This window comes from Limulus polyphemus, unplaced genomic scaffold (assembly GCF_000517525.1).
Source record: "Limulus polyphemus unplaced genomic scaffold, Limulus_polyphemus-2.1.2 Scaffold161, whole genome shotgun sequence".
Lineage (NCBI taxonomy): Eukaryota > Metazoa > Arthropoda > Merostomata > Xiphosura > Limulidae > Limulus > Limulus polyphemus.
The window spans coordinates 95,449-115,793 of NW_013665771.1; positions in this window are offsets into that span (position 1 = coordinate 95,449).

Consider the following 20,345-nt stretch of genomic DNA (forward strand, 5'->3'; position numbering starts at 1 on the left):
ACCAGTGGTGGGTAGAGCACAGATAGCCCTTTGTGTAGCTTTGTGCTTAACTTCAAATAAACAAACCAATTAGTTATGGCCTTCAAGTGCATGAAGAGCTTCTAAAATGAAGAAATGTTCTATGATCGTATTAACTCGAATCATTTTGGGGAATGTCCCTCATATGTTGCTTAGAAGATTTGTTCTATTTGATAAATAACATGCTTGAACAAGTATATACTGCAAGTATTATTACATTGGGCTATATGCCAGTATTTTATAAACTCAAAATGTTTGTAGTTCCGTAAATAGTATATTAGTATATCTAATTATTGTAGTTTTGTTAATAAAGGTTTCAGTATACATGATACTTGTTAATTAAATCTGTGATTTAACTTACATATATATATTAATGATAACTTACTGAGCTATGACAAAATATAAGTTTCATATAAGAAATATTAATGAAAACTTGTATTAGTTGTTCAAAGATCCTTGTTAGAAACTGATATTCATGATGTGTAATTTATCATAAAAGACTAAGCTAGACATGTATAGGTCAGTATATTATAAATTGTTTGTAGTTTTTGTAAATGGTGTATTAGTGTATCAGATGTTTCAACATGTGCGATACTTAATTCTACTATTTTACTTACATATATTAGTGATAGTATAGTATATTGATGCTATAATGAAACATGAGTTTTTATATAAGAAATATAAATGGAGACTTGTATTAGATTTCAAACATACTTGCTAGAAACTGATATTATGGAATGTAATATATCATAAAAGATTAAGCTAGATATATAATTATCTGAAATTTGATGTTTAGTCTGAATTCTGATTTATAACTGAGGATTTGTATAATTTTTAAGTGAAAAGGCAATTCATCTTACTGAAACATTGTTTCAATATCTATGTGAGGAAAATAGCCATATCAAAATGTAAAATTGTTGATAAACTAGTTTTTCTGAGCCTAAAAACTGAAATCTCTCATATTTAGTTTGCATTGGACATGTAGTGTGAACAAATAACATTGCTGGTGTCATAAAATAATTATGTTTGACTATAATACACGTGTTTGAATCCTTTATTCTTTTAATTATGTAGTGACATGTCTTTAGTACAATGTATTAAAATGTCTCGTGAAAAATTTTTTTCTTATAATGTTAAACAAATGAAAAATATAAACTATAACCAAAAAAGTAATATTAACATAATGTACAAAAGTTGCGTGAAAACTAATCCAATATTTTATAAGCTAAGATGTTTATATTATTAGGTTATCAAGAAATTAATGTAGCGCTTCGGAACACTTTCATTAACCACTCCCTCATAAAAGGTACATCACGTATAATAGTAAAACGAACTGCCTAAACACGTTAGTGTAGCCTATATAATGTGTAAAGTTTAGTATACTCTAATCCCTTATAGTGATGACACACGATGAGACACACATTTGGCATGTAATGCTGTTTGAATACAAGAAGGGAAGTAAAGCCTCTGTAGCCACAAAGAATATCAAAGAAGTTTATGGAAATGTTTTGAACGTTCATAAGTGTCAACCATGGTTCAGCAAATTTTGTTCAGGTGACTTTTGCCTTAAAAACTGTGATGGCACGGACTGATATATTGATATTGATGCTCTGAAGATACTTGTTGGGTCTAACCCAAGGCAACACACTCGTGGAATGGCCCTGAAATTGCATGTCTCTCATGAAACAATACGTAAACAGCTAAGGAATATGGGAAACTTTTTAAAGAAGGTGTTTGGGTGCCTCACGAACTCTCTGATGATCATCATTTCCAACGTATGAACGTTGCTTCTTCTCTTCTGGCACGTAATGTACGTGAAATATTTTTGAACAGAATTGGTGATGAAAAATGGATTCTCTATGCGAATATAAAACCCCAAAAATAATGGCTCAGTCCTAGACAAAAAACCTGGACTCCATCTGCAGAAAGTGATGCTTTGCATTTGGTGGCACATCAAAGAAGTAATTCAATTTGAACTCTTCAATTTACAGTGTACTGTCAATGCAGAAATCTTTAGTTAGCAACTGGAATGTCTAAATCAAGTCCATCATCAGAAACACCATTCACTCGTCAATCGGAAAGGTGATCTTCTCCACGACAATGCACGTTCACATGTGGTACGTTTGATGCAACACAAGATTATGAATGTGGGTAGGGAAGTTCTCCCCCACCCACCATATTCTCCAGATATGGCACCATCAGATTATCATCTTTCTCGTTTGCTGCAACACCATCTTAATGGGAAAACGTATGCAAATGTGGGAGGTGTTAAAGAGATCATCGACATGTTTTTTGCTTCAAAGCCAAGTGATTTCTTTAATCAGGGCATTAGCAATCTGACTGTAAGATGGAAAAGCATCATCGATAATAATGGAGACAATTTCAATTAATAAATGTTTTGTTTTGATATGTAAATTGTTCGGGTTTTTTCATCTAAAAAAATAGTGACATTAATTTCTTGACGACCTAATATATTAGTGTATCTTGGAGTTTTGTTAATAAATGTTTCAGCATGTTTGTCAAGTCCATGATTTTACATTATTGTTGTAAAGTATATTCTGTAATGGTAAAAAGTAGTTATATTGGTTTGTTTTTAATTTTGCACAGACTACATGAGGGCTATTTGTATTAGTCATCCCTAATTTAGTAGTGAAAAACTAGAGGGAAGGCAGCTGGTCATTACCACCCAACACCCTCTTGGGCTACTCTTTTACCAAATAGTGGGATTGACAATCATTTTATAATGCCCACTCAGCTGAAAGGGCAAGCATGTTTGATGGGATGGGGATTCCAAACCACAGATTGCAAGTCGAGGTACCTAACCACCTGGCCATAAATATGTTGGATTTATAAAACATGAAAGGATAATCACTTGATTTATAACTAAATGTCCTTTTAAGATTACGGTTGCCAACTCTTTTCAGATATATCAACGTTCATTTATGAAAAACGTGTTAAATGTTTTGGTGAACTATTCAGATTAAATGTTATACTGCAAAAGAATTTGGGATTTGTCAACAACTATTTAATATATATGTTTGGATAATCATTAACCGATATGACTTTAATCTCGTACATTTTATTACAAACCACAAATAATATATTTTGCCAAAAAGGCATATGTCTATGTGTTGCAAAAATTTCTAGTTCCAGACCTTTCAATGCTATTGACTGTTTATTATACCAATGTTATTGGTTATTTGGCTACGTGGCGACCTCCCCTGTCCTTTGTATTTTATAAAAAATCTGTTTAATAACGTCATTTGAGTTGGACCTCTTAGATAGTGTTAGTTAGAAAACTGTGCAAGATAATCATTGTAGACGTTTTGATTAAAGAATAATAAAGGTTCGTTTATCAGCTTTACTCTAAAATCACGTTTTATGAATCTTAACAGTATAGTATGTTTTATACTTCAAGTGAATGTTCTATGGAAAATGGTAAATGTTGCTATTGTATATAGTTTTATTTAAAGTAAAGTGATTGGTTAAACAGTAAGTCATTCATTAATTATATTTAGTTGTAGTAAAATGGTTAAGTTAATAACCTTGAGATGGAAAAGGAAAGAACATCTATATGCAATTAGTTTCAGTCAGTAAGAAACAAGCTCTCAAAATATCTACAGAAAGGTAATATTATATTTTTCTACAATAGTAATGGTTAAATATAACTATTTACACAGATTTATTAAATCTATACTTTAACTAAATACATCAACTTATAAAGATAAACATGAAGCTATTGTATATATTATTTAGATATTTAAATAAGCATCCTCTTCAGGGAGAACAAATGTTATGCAGTATATTAATTATATAAATTAATTTGCAATAAGCATTTTACATATAAAATATCAGGAAATACAAAAAGTATGTCATGCAAGTTAGATATAGAAGTGAAAAGTATAATCAGTACGTTAAATGTGTACTAAATAGATACTTAAAACACAATCGGCTATACTAACTGTTTCATTTAATATTTATAAAAACGAAACATTAAGTATGATAAAATCCTTTCAGAACAAATAATTGTAAAAGTATGTAAAGTAAATTATTGGCTTTGCTATAATATTTACCTTGTTCACATAATGGATAAATTAAGATAGTACATGTGATAAAAACTGACATATGTAATAGTGTTATAATAATTGTCTCGTTAAAATAATGATTTTACTTCTAACATTTTAGGACATATAATTAAAAATAGACATTGATAACATAATCACATGTTCAGACACGTTTAGACACGCCTATAGAATCTTAGTAATACCATCCGCCTTGTAAAACACATGTAATACAGTTAAATATATATAAAACTATAAACATAAGTTGAGACAAGTTAAAATCTGTATGCAGTCCTACAGGACCATACTAACGCACTCTGCTTATAGAAACAACAATTGCTTTTGTATGACACACAAGTACGCCAAGTAAGACCATTCCCTTATAGAACCTTAGCAACACCGCCCATAGAACCTTGGTAACAGCATCCGCTTATAGTAATAGGCTCTCTAATATCAAACACATCTAAAAGCTAGATATTACACAAACATATAATGTACTCTCATCACATACGGTATCTAAGTTTAAAAAGTATCGTTTTTGTTTACTATTAACTGTTTCTTCAATTATTTATCAAAGTCAGTAGCTCATTATAAGTAATTAGGGCTGTACTTGGGCACCCAAACGATGCCGCCAAATGAGAGGATGCAGCTTGAGGGTTACATAACTATTATGTAATATACAAATTTTACCTGTTATGTAATACACACACAAGAGGTCGTGATTGTCTTAGTGGAGGGGTGAACGTCATACTTCTGCGAAGTGGCACCAACAGATGGTATCATCTTAGGCAAGGGGTGACATCATAAGTTTCACTTTGGTGTTTCTAGCAAAAGTGAAGTCACTGTATAGTATACCAAAAGTTGATAGTTATTCGCAATATGCCTAGCCAGTAGTTTTATTATTCTAATTTGAAGTAACTTAGTTAACTATGTAGCAATTTTCATAGTTTGTCCTTTCACTCATTATGTTATCATAATTAAAAACCAAGTTAATGAATGAATTAGAGACTTGTGAACTGATTTTCACAGAATTAAAACAAACTGTTGATGTTGACTAGCACAAGAGACGTTTAAATTATTATTATAAGACATAATAACGTAATGAAAGTAAGTGAACCTGAATAAGTTGTGCTATTTAGGATTTTATTATTAGATTTTTCAGTTGAAGACTTTTTATTCCAAGATTCGGAATAGATGACACGTGTAGTATTGGCTCGAGGACGAGTGTTGTGATTTATCACTGTGTAAATGAAAGAGACGATACTTGGTGTGAGGATGTGGTATGTTCAGGTCGAACTTATTTTTCTGAGGGCGACAAGGTAAGTCTTCAGAATGAGGAAATTCAACCAAGATCTTTATTATGAAGTAATGCCTAGCTCTTTAAAAACTGTGTTTGAGAGAAACATATGAAGCGATTGAACATAAGTGTACAAAACAATAGTGGACAATGTTTATTCAATCACACAGATATTTGACCAGGAACATTTATAAATCTCGAACATTACAAACCATTTAACTTCAGTGGATTCACATCGGACATTAGTACTTTTACGAAAAAATTACCTAACGGAAACTCGACGTGTGCTCAGCGAGAACTACAGGGCTAGCTAGCTCCCTATTAAGTGAATAATTATAATAAAACATGTAACATACAAACAAGCAATGAAATACTATCATCCCTAGCATTCAACTACTACAGCGAAGCAGGGAAAAGAAACCCCTTAACTGCCACCCTTCACACGATGACAAGAGCCTCATACAAAACAATGTCCCCATACAACGAATACCTACCTATGAAATAAACATAAATACACATAAAAGTTCTCTCTAACCCATTTATGTTCTCCTAATTTCAGCTCTGGGCACAAGACAGGTAGACTGTTCGGCACCTTCATGTGAAAATGGGTTTTTCTCATGGATATCCTATTTCCCCCCACATCAAATTCCTCGGCACTCTTGGATTTTCTGATCCCAGCCATGGCATAGGATTTATAGATCCCAGCCAATAGGTGACCCTGTACATAGGGCGCTTATTGAGATATGCTTTGTCGAATGCTGACGTCTTGCTTCTTCTCATCATCGTCGTCATCAGCCTTGGTCTTCTCTCTGCTTCCTGAACTCTCGGACATCTGCCAAATCTCCATACGAACCAATTAACAGATATGAATTAACTCCAAAATCTCTTTCTCGCGAGTGGGGTGAGTTTACGAAAGTTCATCTTTCCTTTAAAAACTAAATACCTGTCGTTTTTGTTTTTTTTGTAACCGAAATATTCTACCTGAATAAATGCATTTTGGCTTGTCTGACTTCCCCTATTTCGAGAAATCAAGCGTGCCGTGACGTGATACACACTGGTTTTTATATGGGTGAGATTATTTCACTTTATTATTAATAAACATACATTTCTAAATATGTTTTCTATTTTAAACATATTATTTTTGTCGGGTTCTACATTATGACAGACTACTAGCTGAAGATTTCTATTTATAATCGTGATTAAAACTTGTAAAACTTCATTCTTTATCTGCTAACTTTTAACAGAAAAAAAATACTCTTTAGATAGTTCGTTCCTCACACACATTGAGTAGTTTCTTGTTCGTTTCCTTAGTGTACCTGCATCATTTAAAATAGATTTTTTAATTAGTAAACCATACAAATGTTTCATCTAAGCACACTATCTAATTACTTCTTTGTCGTTCATTACGTGGGTCAGATAGACAAAAAAAAAGTATATTTATTAAGATTTCATAATCTTAGAACATGTCGCATAGTCCAAAATATAAGCACGAAAAATACAATCAGAAAACGGGAAAACCGTAGGGTAGTACATGTAAATAAACCAATAAAAATATTTATGGAAGCAAAGACACTGACAATGAGCGATCTTTCTCTGTGGTCTGACTACAAGCTTCTACAAATTTCAGCTTGAACTGGAAAACTTAGAAACTGGTATTTATATGGCTTTAAAACTCATTTTATCTTCACAACTGGCTGAAGACAACAGCGATCACACCACGCGCTTGTTCTTGATTGGCTCCCAAAATTCACAACGTAAATAATACCGTAAGTAGCCTTAGTGTCTTACACATAATCACAAAACAAATCCCTTTTTGATTAAGTTAGTTCCATCGATATACAGTAACAGTGGTTTTGCCCACTCGTCCTATACCATTTTATTCCCGAAGTTAACATGATACTAACATACGTTTTGATAAAGTTACATGTGATTGTTTGAGAAAAAAGGAAGTTTTAATTTAAAAACTTTATATTATAGAAGATATAAAAATAGTAAATATGTATATCTGTAAACGTTAATCCAACGTTTGTTAAATAAGACCCGAGGAAACAATTGAAATTAAAAATAGCAAAAACTCAACCAACGCGAAACTGCATACTAACTATTTATAATTCAATCCTGTTTTCCATTAATTACTTGATTTAATTACAAATATCTTACTTTAGTTTTGAGCGGTGTTATAGAAAGACTACTGAAGGATATAATTATGTAAAAAATATATTATAAAAGAGAAGTAATATTTGGTACTAATGTCATACCCGCAACTTAAATGTGGGGGAGATTAGTAACTCGAATAATCTTATGCTAGACTTTATTACATATTTATAGTATGACAGTTTATTTATTTGAAATTAAGCACAAAGCTACACAATGAGTTATCTGTACTCTGGCCACCACGGGTATCGAAACCCGGATTCTAGCGTAAGTCCGCAGACATACCGCTGTGCCACTGGGGGGCAGTATGACAGTATAGCTAAATAAAGCATGTCTTACAACTGTCAAATACATTTCCATCTTAAGCAAAATTTTGGTATACATATATATTTAAGCATTAGGAAATAGATGAAGTTGTCGAATATCTATAAAATGTCTTATATATACGATGATATCCTTAAAATTTGCTAACAAAGTATGAAAAAATATATAACTCGGGCGTTGTACTTGGAGGCTTTAGGAATAAAAGGTGTGGGTAATTCCTGGTGTGAACCTGCAGTCGGCATTTTCTGATTATCCAAAATTTAAAAGAAGTCTTATGTTGCATATGCTATGTTTCTGAAGTTTCCATCATAAACACAATTTTGTACATTTGTCTAAAATGTTAGTATAACAAATTTTTAAACAAATTATCATGGCATTCAGCCAAAGTCTTTATAGTATTATTTCTCAAACGGTGGGTCGCAACCCCAAGGGGTTCGCGAGCTGGTTTCCAGAGAGGACGCGACCTGCTTGCGCTGAGTTAACATTTTATTTAAATATATAAAAATGGCTATGTTTTTTCATCCTTGTAAAGATAAGTGGGGTCGCAACGACCAAACCCCGGACGCGGGGGTCGTCTGGCACATCCGGCTGAGAAACACTGCTTTATATGCTTTAAGTACAAAAGAATACAAACTTTATCCTACAGTAAGAACATCTAAAGAGGCGATCTTCATCCCATTTTTAAAATGGATCAACATTCACTATTTTAGTTTCGAAATATATGAAGGGGGTTAAGAAAAACATTTAATTGGTTACTTTCTTCTAAAATAAACCTTAATTGTGCAAGATCATGAACTATGATAACCTGAGAATTTGACTTTATTATGCTTAACCTTTGTTATGTTTTATAAGTGTAATAAGATATACATTTAGTTGTTCTTTAACGTTAAAATTTTGGAGCATTGGTTACCAGGTTACCAGACTTGGTACATGACGTTTCACAATCTGGAGTAGAAATACACGTTAACAGACTTTGCACATGGGTTCCACCATTTGGAGTAGAAGCACAGGTTAACAGACTTTACACATGGGGTTTCACCAACTGGTTTAGAAGAATAGGCTAACAATATTTGCACATGTGGTTTCATCATCTGGAGTAGAAGCATAGGTTTAGAGACTTGGTATATGAAAAATCACCATCTGAAATAAAAATGTGGGTTAACAGACTTGGTATGTGGGGTTTCACCATCTGGACTGGATATATAGAAAACGTAGACTACAATTAACAAATTCTGGTGCAGAAGAAGAGGTTACCAAACAAGGTGCATGGACTGATATTAACAAGCCTCTGGTTCAGAAGTAGACATTATAATAATTGATACGTAAACTACAATTAACAAACCCTGGAGCACCAGTTAAGGTTATCAAACATGGTGCATAGGCTGACGTTGACAAGCTTTTGATGCTGAATTAGAGGTTATCAGGCGTGATTACATGGGTGACCCTTCACACCATTTGATACTAAAATATGTTGATCATCGATATATAAGGTCGTAGAATACATCAGTAATAGTTCGCACTGAAGATGATGACTGTATTTCTTCTTGTTCACTGTTTATTTATTCTACATACCAGTTATTATCATCGTAGTATTTCGCAATTTATTAGATTGACATATTATTGTAGTCATATGTGCTGAATAGGCCTGATGGTTAGGGCACTCGACTCACAATCTGAGTATGGCAAACTCGAATACAAATTGTCAAACACGATCACCTTTTGAGCCATGGGGGCGTTACAAGGTAATGGTTAATCCCACTATTCGTGGGCTAAAGAATGGGTGGTGTTGACTATCTGCCTTCCTTCTAGTCTTTCACTTCTAAGTTAGGGATGGCTACCTGAAGAGAAGAGGAGCGCCACGAGGTAAATCTGCCCGAGAATCACTGATAATGCATGAGCGTCTAATGTGTCCAACGATCGTAAGTGGCTCAGGACTACAAAAAAGCCTAATAAGGCTGTCAACTCTTGAATTAAACCACTTGTATGAGAGATGTGGCTTTGGGTCATGGGTGCTGGAATAGCTAGAAAAGTGTTACAGCTCACTAGCTGGGGCATCTAGAGTAAATTCTAGGGGCATGCTCCGTCGAGAAAACTTTAAATGTCAGCAACGAATATGCTGTTTTCTGGTTGTTACGTGTTACAATTTCGAATGGTTTGAAACCGAGCTAAATGATAATTTAAATTTAGTAGTTAACCCTTTCAACACTGTCCGTCGGATCAACCTCGTAACCATTGTGTGCTTGTTATAGTTTACATGCTATAACTTTTAAATTAGTAAGCGTGTGTTAACGAAATTTGCCAGATTATCAGTTAACATTACAATGCTTTCGTACGCAAAACATTAATTCTCAAGGTTTGTTAAGCAAAATTTCTCATACCTTCTTTTCACTTGTTACCTATCCAACATGCAAAGTATTTTCATTTTAAGATTAAAAGTATTTTTATGCATCAGAAAATTTTCAAATTTCATATGCGAATTCTTTATAATGTTCAAATAGTTATCAAACGTTTTTTAAGGAAAAACTTTTTATTTTATCTGTTATTTTCACTAATGAATCTCCACAGATTCGAAAGATTTAACCAATCTTGTAGCCAACAAAAAAAATTAAGAAATAAATATAAATTATGCTTCTTTCATTGTAGAATGGCAACAAATTATAACACAAAAACATAAATGTTTAGATTAAATAGCTTAAGTTTCATAACATTAATCATTTATTTATTATTTTTATTGTATTGGCCTTTCAGCCGTGCCTGGCTAATATTACAGACATTGTAATGACGCGATACACATGCACTCATGTTACCGTATCCAATAATATAAAATTTGCTTTTAATCTTTACAAAGTGGGTGTGTTTTAGTAGACTAGTATTTAGTAAAATACAGTGACATTTCAACTATTATACATTATATACGTATATATAGATTATTATTTAGAAATAAGTTATTAATCATATTTTTCTTAAAACACAGAAGCAAACAATTATCTCTTCTAGTTACGACCTTTGTACTCAGTTGATGCTTGATATAGGTTGCTAAGCCTTTTTAAAATTTCACACCTGGAGGATATGAAACCAAATAATATTTTTTAGGCTTTATGTATACAGTTGAATAAACAAAAAATCATAAATTACTATATCGATATCATAGAATTCCATTAAAATTGATCAAGCTAAGTAACTAAGCTGCATTTCGGCCAGCTGGTTAGGATGCTCGACTCCCAATCCACATTTACAGCTCAAACATAGTTTAACATGTTTAACTTCATATTACCTTGTGGCTGTTGCTTCGAGCATTTTAGTATCCATTTAGACAAACTAATGCACATTTACTCTACTCGCAATCTAAGGGTCGTAGGTTCGAATCCCCGTCCCACCTAACATGCTCATCCTGTCAGCCGTGGGACGTTATAATGTGATGGTCAATCCTGCTATTCGTCGGTAAAAGAGTATTCCAAGAGTGGGCAGTGGGTGGTGATGACAAGCTTCCTTATCTCTAGTATTACAATGTTAAACTGGGAACAGCTAGTGCAGATAGCCCTCGTGTAGCTTTGCACGAAATTCCAAAGAAAACTATATTTTGGTCTAAAAAAATATGAAATTTGAAGCAGATTAAATACACAACCTACGTGCTTGAAAACTTGGTTCGAAAGAATGAGAGGGCCTCCCAACATTTTATAATGGCTGAGAAAACCATTAGAGTGGCATTCTGAGCTGTCAACTGGTTATTCACATGTCATATATTGAAGAAAGTGCATGTAAGAGACCATTTCCAAAAATCACAAACATCTAATTTGAAGCAGTGCTGCATTCAACATACCACGTGAAACACAAAATCGAGGTTTAACTGTTTTTTAATTTAATTATTTCTAAATTAAGAAATTGAATAATGTATAATACTAAAATTTCAATAATAATCTAATGTTTGATACCAAACTTTTTTTTAGGTTTTATATATACAGTTGAATAACCACAAAAAAATTAATAAATTACTATATTGATATCACAGAATACCACTACGTGCATGTACGAAAATACACACCTGCGCGCGCATGTACGAAAATACGCACATGCGTGCGCATCTACCAAATTACCCACCTGCGCGTGCATGTATCAAATTACGATCTGTGCGCGCATGTACCAAATTACGCATCTGCATGCGCATGTACCAAAATAGGCACCTGCGTACACATATATCAAATTACGCACATGACCGTCACATTATAACGCTCCCTCGGCTAAAAAGAGCATGTTTGGTAAGACGGGGATTCGAACCCGCGACCCTCAGATTGGGAGTTGAGCATCCTAACCAGCTGGCCGAAATACACCTTAGTTACTTAGCTTGATGAATTATAGTGGAATTATATGGTATCATATAGTAATTTATGGTTTTTTGGTTATTCAAGTGTATACATAAAACCTAAAAAAATTATTTCATATCCTCTACGTGCGAAATTTTAAAAGGCTTAGAAACCTATGTCAAGCAGCAACTGAGTACAAAGGTCGAAACTAGAAGAGATAATTGTTTTAAGAAAATTAAGTTTAATAAGTTATTTCTAAATATTAATAATCTATATACATATATAATAGTTGAATTGTTACTGTATTTTACTGAAACACGGCAACATGTGTACCATAAGGGTCAACTATATATTATTGAATATAGTTTATTTCTCAACTTTTTATGTAGGTTACAAGATCGGTCAAATCTATTGAACCCATAGAGATTTGTTAGTGAAAATAACAGATGAAATATAAAGTTTTCTTTATGAAACGTTTGATAACTATCTGGACATTATACAGACTTCGCATGTGAAATTTGAAAATTTTCTGATACATAAAAATATTTTTAATCTTAAAATGAAAATTACTTTGCATGTTGGGTAGGTAACATGTGAAAAGAAGAAAAAAGGTATGAGAAAAACATTGCTTAACAACCCTTAAGACAAATTGGTATTTTGCGTATGAAAGCATTGTAATGTTAACTGATAATCTGCCAAATTTCGTTAACATACGCCTACTAATTTAAAAGTTATAGCATGAAAACTATAACAAGCACAAAATGGTTATGAGGTTGGTCCGACAGACCTAGCCCGTGCTGAAAGTGTTAAATAAATGCCGATATATCTCTTAATTCATATTTGCCAATAAGATTGATATGCACAGTTTTCTATTTTTTTAATACAATTATATTTTGATACACAAACAATAATACAATTTATAATAACAGTTATACAATGATTTATATACAAAAGTTTTAAAAACTTACAAGCAAAATACAGTATTCTTTCTAGTCTCTAACTTTCTTGTTGTCTTTTCGAGGGTTCACAGTTAGCGAGTTAATTTCGAGTTACAATTCACTCATTATAATTTTACTTAATTAGATTGAGAGAGAAAGCAGATAAGCTCACAGACATTCTAGGGAATACTCACAGTTGATAATAACTTTAAAATTAACTCTGGCTTTAAATGATGATGTTTATGTTCTACACTAGTTTAAAACAACAACAGAATTTGGTGCTGATTGTAAAGTTATTTCCAAGATCGTAAATCCCTTATACGTGTTGTCCATATGGCCTAGAGCAATAAGGGTAACAACAAACCTATACCTAATTTATGATTTGTATTATGACAAGAAGATTATAATTTATTCTGAGTGTGATAAGGAATATCCCGAGTTTACTAACACTGATCAAAATATTAAAATATATCTTCAGGTTATCAACTAGATAAAATGTATATATTTATTATATATATATAGATAACGACATCATTATGACTTTCAATCTCACGAACCTTTTGTTCGTATTCATGTCTTCTTTTTTAAATTCACAGCTATGATTAATTTTCTCCATGTTATATATCAAGAGTAGATAATTTATCGAAAACATGATTTATTATTCACCAAGATGAGATGAAGTTGGATTTAGTATTTAATACAAGATGAAATCGGAGGACGTAATAGAATGATTACAGCTTCAGCATTTTTTTATGCACAATATTTCTTAACATTAAAATATACACACTTTTGTTATTAATTAAACAAAAGAAGACTGTGTAGAAAGTCATCAAAATAACACGATTATCAGCAGTTGCAATTTGTAAAGTGTTATTGATATATAAATGGGTAGATATCCAATGTAATATGATATTCGTATTTGGTTACATGTAAAAAACAACAACAACAAAACAAATGTCCAGACTCTCTGTGACGGCTACCGTAGATAACCTTTGTGTAAATATTCCAAACAGGCTGTCGGATATCTATTATCACTCCGCATCGTGACACACACATCTTATCCAAGAGATGGCGCTAGGCGTGAAACTTTAATGTTCGTGACTAATCTATATTTCAAGTTGCTTCAGAGCGTTTATGGAGTAAATGTTCTTGGCGATGTCTGAAAGAGATTGTTTAAAGTGATGCGTTAATGTAAAGGTTGTGCCTTGGATAGTACTGTTATATCATTCCGAGTGTAATTTGTTTTCCAAACTTTAAAGTACAATAAAAGGAGTCCTTTTTATCTTCTACATCACCATCCAGTCATTAGTAGGCGTTAAGCTTTTGGTGAAAATTAGTACTGGCTCCATATTTTTCGAAGTCAATTTTCTGCAGTAAATATGATCCTAAAAAAAAGGCAATTGTTGGTCATACAAGAAGAACTAACATTTCATAAGTCCATCTCTGAGGTAACAGGGAAGAGTGGATATTCTTCTTGATGCTTTTAGAATATACTTGATTCTCAAGAGCGGTAGTTAAAGTGCTTTAGATTTAAAAAGCTATAAAAATAGTAAAAAGAATGAGAATCATCCTTATCCGTGCCAGAATTCAGAATATATATTTTTATTATTTTCTTTAAGAAAGGAAGGTGTGTTTGAGCTGGAACGATGTAAAGTATAACGTAAAGATCACGTATATTTGTAAGTGAGGAGTGTAATGTCCTCAGCAGTTCTTCTGTACGTGTAAAGTGGAAAATCCTATATTTTGTCGTTGCTATGAAGAAAGTCTCAGTCAGGAACCAAAGCACTGAGGCTAGAAATTCTTGTAAATGCCTCGTAGATCCAGAGATTAGTTATGGTTATTCAGTTATACGCAAGGAAATCTACATTGACGCTTTCCACAAGTGGAATATTATGACAAGCTTCATACGTAAAAGATCAAAGACTGATAAAACCGGGTAAGTATTTACACTCATTTTCAAAGTTTGCAACGTTAAATGGAAGGATATAGTTCATATACAATAAAAAAATATAATACAACTGTAGAAACCATCATTTAGTTAATCTCAACGTTTCAACACAGGCTTGTTCAAGGATTCAGAAACAACAAGCTCTGTCTAACACCATTTAGAGTTGCAGATTGAGGAGCCGTGAAGAAAGCATAAGAGAAACTCAGGGGTAAAATACAGTATATTTATGAAACTTTTCTGTAATTCAAATACAAATCAAGCTGAAAATAAGACCTTTAAGAGTTAAATTGCCTGTCATGAATTTTTATTTATTTTTATGTTAAAGGCATACTTTCGTGAATTTTATTGGAACAATTTGAATTTCGTAGTTATGATCTGGCTGATCTACTTCCTACAAAGAATCATTCAAGACGTTTTACACAATATTTAGATCTCACCCACACATAAATTCCTATACTAACAAATCTGAGGTAAAGTAATTAAAAATAAGTAATCTTTTTTTTTTCTATTGGTCGGTAGTTTGTTTGATATTACGTCTTAGCAAGACTGATGCTAATTCTTATCAGTCTTATTGTAAAGTCGTATCACACAAATTATCGATCAATAAATCATGCTTTGGCACCCTATGCTTATACTCGTTCAATAAGAGTGTTTTTTGATTTAACGTATTAATAATGAAAGTAATGGAAGAATGATGCTTATATCTTATATCAGTATTTTTGTGTAGACGGTTAAAAGAAGTGTTTTTTCTTTGCAGTTAAAAGAAAATATCACAGTAAAATCATTCTAATCGTTAAAACTGCTTTTATGTGATATGGAAAATAAGGTTTGAAATATCTGAGAATCTATAAAAAATACTTTCAGAAATAAGGTTTGCTAAAATAACGAGTGCAAACGAAGTTAAATCTTCTATAGGCCTGTTAGTGTGGAATAACGTTTTTGTGGTGTAGCTAAATGGCAACGTTCCAGACCGAAGTGTTCGAGAAGAGAAGATACTGAAAACAGAAGACACGGTTGTTGTTTTTTTTTAATTTCGCGCAAAGCTACATGAGAGCTATCTGCGCTGGCTGTCCCTAATTTAGCAGTGTTCACCACCCACCGCCAACTCTTGGGCTACTCTTTTTCCCAACGAATAGTGGGATTGACCGTCACCACTGCTGAAAGAGCGAGCATGTTTGGTGTGACGGGGATTCGAACCCGCGACCCGCAGCTTGTGAGTCGAGCGCCCTAACCACCTGGCCATGTCGGGCCGCTAAAGTGTTGTCTTGGTATAAAGCTGTTAGTGGTCATATTCACTAAAATGTTGTCGTGGTATAAAGTTGTTAGTGGTCATACTTAAGCCCTGCTTTAAAAATTTCTTTTCACCAGTTAACGATTATTTTTAATTTGGAAATAATTCATCATCTTGAAAATGTGTCTTCTGTCTTCAGTATCTTCTCTTCTAGAACGATTCACATGTGTCTTCTGTTTTCAGTATTTTCTCTTCTCGAACGATTCACATGTGTCTTCTGTTTTCAGTATCTTCTCTTCTCTTCTCGAACACTTCACATGTGTCTTCTGTTTTCAGTATCTTCTCTTCTCTTCTCGAACACTTCACATGTGTCTTCTGTTGAATATGACCACTAACAACTTTATACCAAGACAATATTTTTGTGAATATGACCACTAACAGCTTTATACCAAGACAACACTTTAATGAATATGACCACTAACAACTTTATACCAAGACAACACTTTAGTGAATATGACCACTAACAACTTTATACCAAGACAATATTTTTGTGAAGTCAAAATTTGTTAATGAATTCGTTTCAAGGAATAGAATTATTTTTTTTTTACGTTTGTAAATGTAACATAAGATAAACAACCTTCCGTAGTTTTAGTGTAATAAATGATAAAGTGGTTGATATGTGGGTTAATAAAAGTTAGATTTTCATTTCACAAATTAACTGTTCTTTAAAGTATTGGATCTTGACCATTATTATGAAGCACATTAAAATCATATAATGTTAATCCTATAACTCGCTTATATTTAAGGTTCTCGTAAGCTAAAAAATAAAAACGTTTTCTTTAGGAGTTCAGTGACATCATTGTTTAAAATGTATAAAAGTATTGAGAGGGATTTGAAAATTTTCGAAATAATGCACATTCTTAATGAATTCTAAGAAATACACAAAGCTCTTGTTTATTTTATATTATACTTTTATCGTCTTTGTTATAAGTCTCATAAAGACTCATTATATAGAGTGTAGGACCACTTTAAAAACTGAAATTAATTTTCCACTCTTTAAACTGTATACTAAAATCAAGTTATTTAACTTTTTGTTTTCGAAAACATGGTTTACTTTCATGGAATTTGAAAATTAATCCAAATTATTATCTTCGTTTATATATTTCGATATAAGCGTTTTAACTCTAGTTCCATCGAATTAAAAACTTGAAAAGGGCTGTCAATTAATTTACTCACTTAACGAAACATGATCGTGTAAAGAAAGGAATTCCTTGTCCATCAGGTGTGTTTGAAAAGATAAACACGAGAGTTTCAACATTCTAAACAGCAGCTGAGGGTTAAATGTTCTAGAAAACTAATTTTCCATACGTGATATCTAAGGGTGAAATTCTGCCGGTACTTATCAAAGCTATTAGATATGCACGACTGTTTCCTTTAAATTTAATACGAGAGTTATAATTTAGATAGTTATATTGTGCGAACGTTAAATTGAGTTATTTTTAGAAGCGATAATTATGGCAAATGTGTTTATGTAACTGTTTATGAATCATTTGTTGCATTGTTCAATTTTTTTTGAATTGACGTCACGTTACTCGAAAATTCTGAATTTTTCTCATTGTTTTAAGTGAGCATTGTTACATCATAACGTCTCATACTTTGTAAGACGATCTAGAACTCAGTCATGTAATATATAGTAATATATATATATATATATATATATATCGGCGACCAAGTTAGTGCAAGTAAAAGTAAGATAAGCTTAGTGAGGAATATAGATATAGACTGTGTTTGTAAGTTTACCCATAAAGAGTGTATAGTATAAACCCCCCGGTGTTCAGAAGTAAGTTTGAGAATTTATATTGCTAAAAATAAGGTTGAAATACCCGCGATGGGCAGAGCACAGATAGCGCATTGTGTATCTTTCTTCTTAACAACAAACAAATAAATAAAATCTATTATTTTCTACACGTACTTGAATGCCCGACGAATCCGTGATAATGGAATGTCAAACATAAATAAAACAATTTCTGGAGATCTAGATCGTTTCGTTTTCATCTTTCATGAGTTATGACATTGAAGTCTCAAAGGATTGTGGATGTTTTGTTGTTATTGCAGTTACGTTGAGATGGGTATATGTTTGGGTTTGGTTTTTCTTAAGCACAAAGCTATAGAATGAGATATCTGTGACATGCCCACCACGGGTATTGAAATCAAAATTTCAGCGTTTTAAAACTGCAAACATACCGCTGAGACACTGGGAAGGTATAAGTATAAAGCTCATTTTTATTTAAATGTTTCCTATTGTGTAATATTATTTTTCTCAAAGTTATGCAGTTAATGCAGAAACATTCCTGTTATTTAAATTAGAAGTATCGCCTTGTCTTTTCTGATATAGATAATGAAAGTGGGCACCTATTAACATGGCATAATAATACATGATTAGTTTGTTAAAAAACATAAAGTATTTTAATATTTTTTCATTGGAAATATTGGTATGAGATTTCACATAAAATCAAAAGTATAGCCACAATGGATGCTCTGGCCAACAACCCTAAATTCTTATTAATGTATTTTGTGATGATTTTGGTTTCAGAAAGATCCTATCGTTGAAAGCTTATATAATTCTACATTAGAAATTCGGTGGTCTTTTATTTAATGGTGTATTTGGGCATGAGTAGTTGGGTTGAAATGTCTCGGACTCTTTTTCTGTTCCTCTTTCAATGTATAGCAACTTCTTTCGTCGTGATATGTTGACTTATACTAGTTGTCTGTGACCATTGATGACCCTTAGAAATCTCATACAATAGTGAATCAAACGTTTCGCATGCATATTCAGTGGTATGGGTCCATTACTTGGAAGAGAGTGTGCTATCCATTATTTGTAGTAACATATATAGAAGTATATATATTAAAGAAGTTTGAAGTTCACTTAAGCGAGAAAATAACATTAACGAGGTCCAAACTCCACATTAAATTTTGCTTTCATCACAAAAGGTAACGCTTTTGCAACTTTAAGTTTGCTTATTAGCCGTTAATAACCAGATTTATCAATTCTTAGTTCTGATCTATATGTGTAGTTTGCTTTGATCAGAAATAAATATTGACTGCTTTATAACAGTTTTCTAAGAATCACAATCCATAACAGCTTTCGGTCAACAAGTTGAATACATTAAATAATCATTTTGCTCCAGATATTTCATGGGAGCATTAGTGATTCTAGTTGATTTGTGTTGTATCTTCTGTGTCCACCGCGGGGAATCGAACCCAGGATTCCAACGTTGTAAGTCCATAAACTTACTGCTGACCCACCGGAGGACAAATAAGACGTAAGAAATAATCTTTCAAACTAAGGAAGTGGGAAAAATCACGAAGTAACTACGAGCTTTTTAAGCACTACGGTTTGATATAGAGGCATCTACGTACGTGCAAAATGAAAATATCTCATTAGTCGTCTGTCATGACTGGTTTTTCCAAGTTCTCTGACGTTTCATTTCCTGATGTAATGTATAATGACATCATAAGATAAGCGACATTGTTCCTTTTATCCCGTGATGATCACCTACAGCAGTAATAATCTAATTTGGAGTGCATCAAAAACGATGGTAGATTGACAAGTAGAAATGAAAAATGATTTTAAGAACACTGATAAGATATTGCGACTTACGGTTTAAAATTTCTTATATTTCGTCTCACTTTAAGCGTTACTAAATGTTGCTTATTCTCTCATACTGCAATGATCTTTGAACTTGTCTGCTGGAAACAGGTAATCAACTAGCCAGGTAAACTTCTGAACTTGTCTGTTGGGAGTAGATAATCAGCTAGCCAGGTAAACTTCTGAACTTGTCTGTTGAGAGTAGATAATCAGCTAGCCAGGTAAACTTCTGAACTTGTCTGCTGGAAACAGGTAATCAACTAGCCAGGTAAACTTCCGAACTTGTCTGTTGGGAGTAAATAATCAGCTAGCCAGGTAAACTTCTGAACTTGTCTGTTGGGAGTAGATAATCAGCTAGCCAGGTAAACTTCTGAACTTGTCTGTTGGGAGTAGATAATCAGCTAGCCAGGTAAACTTCTGA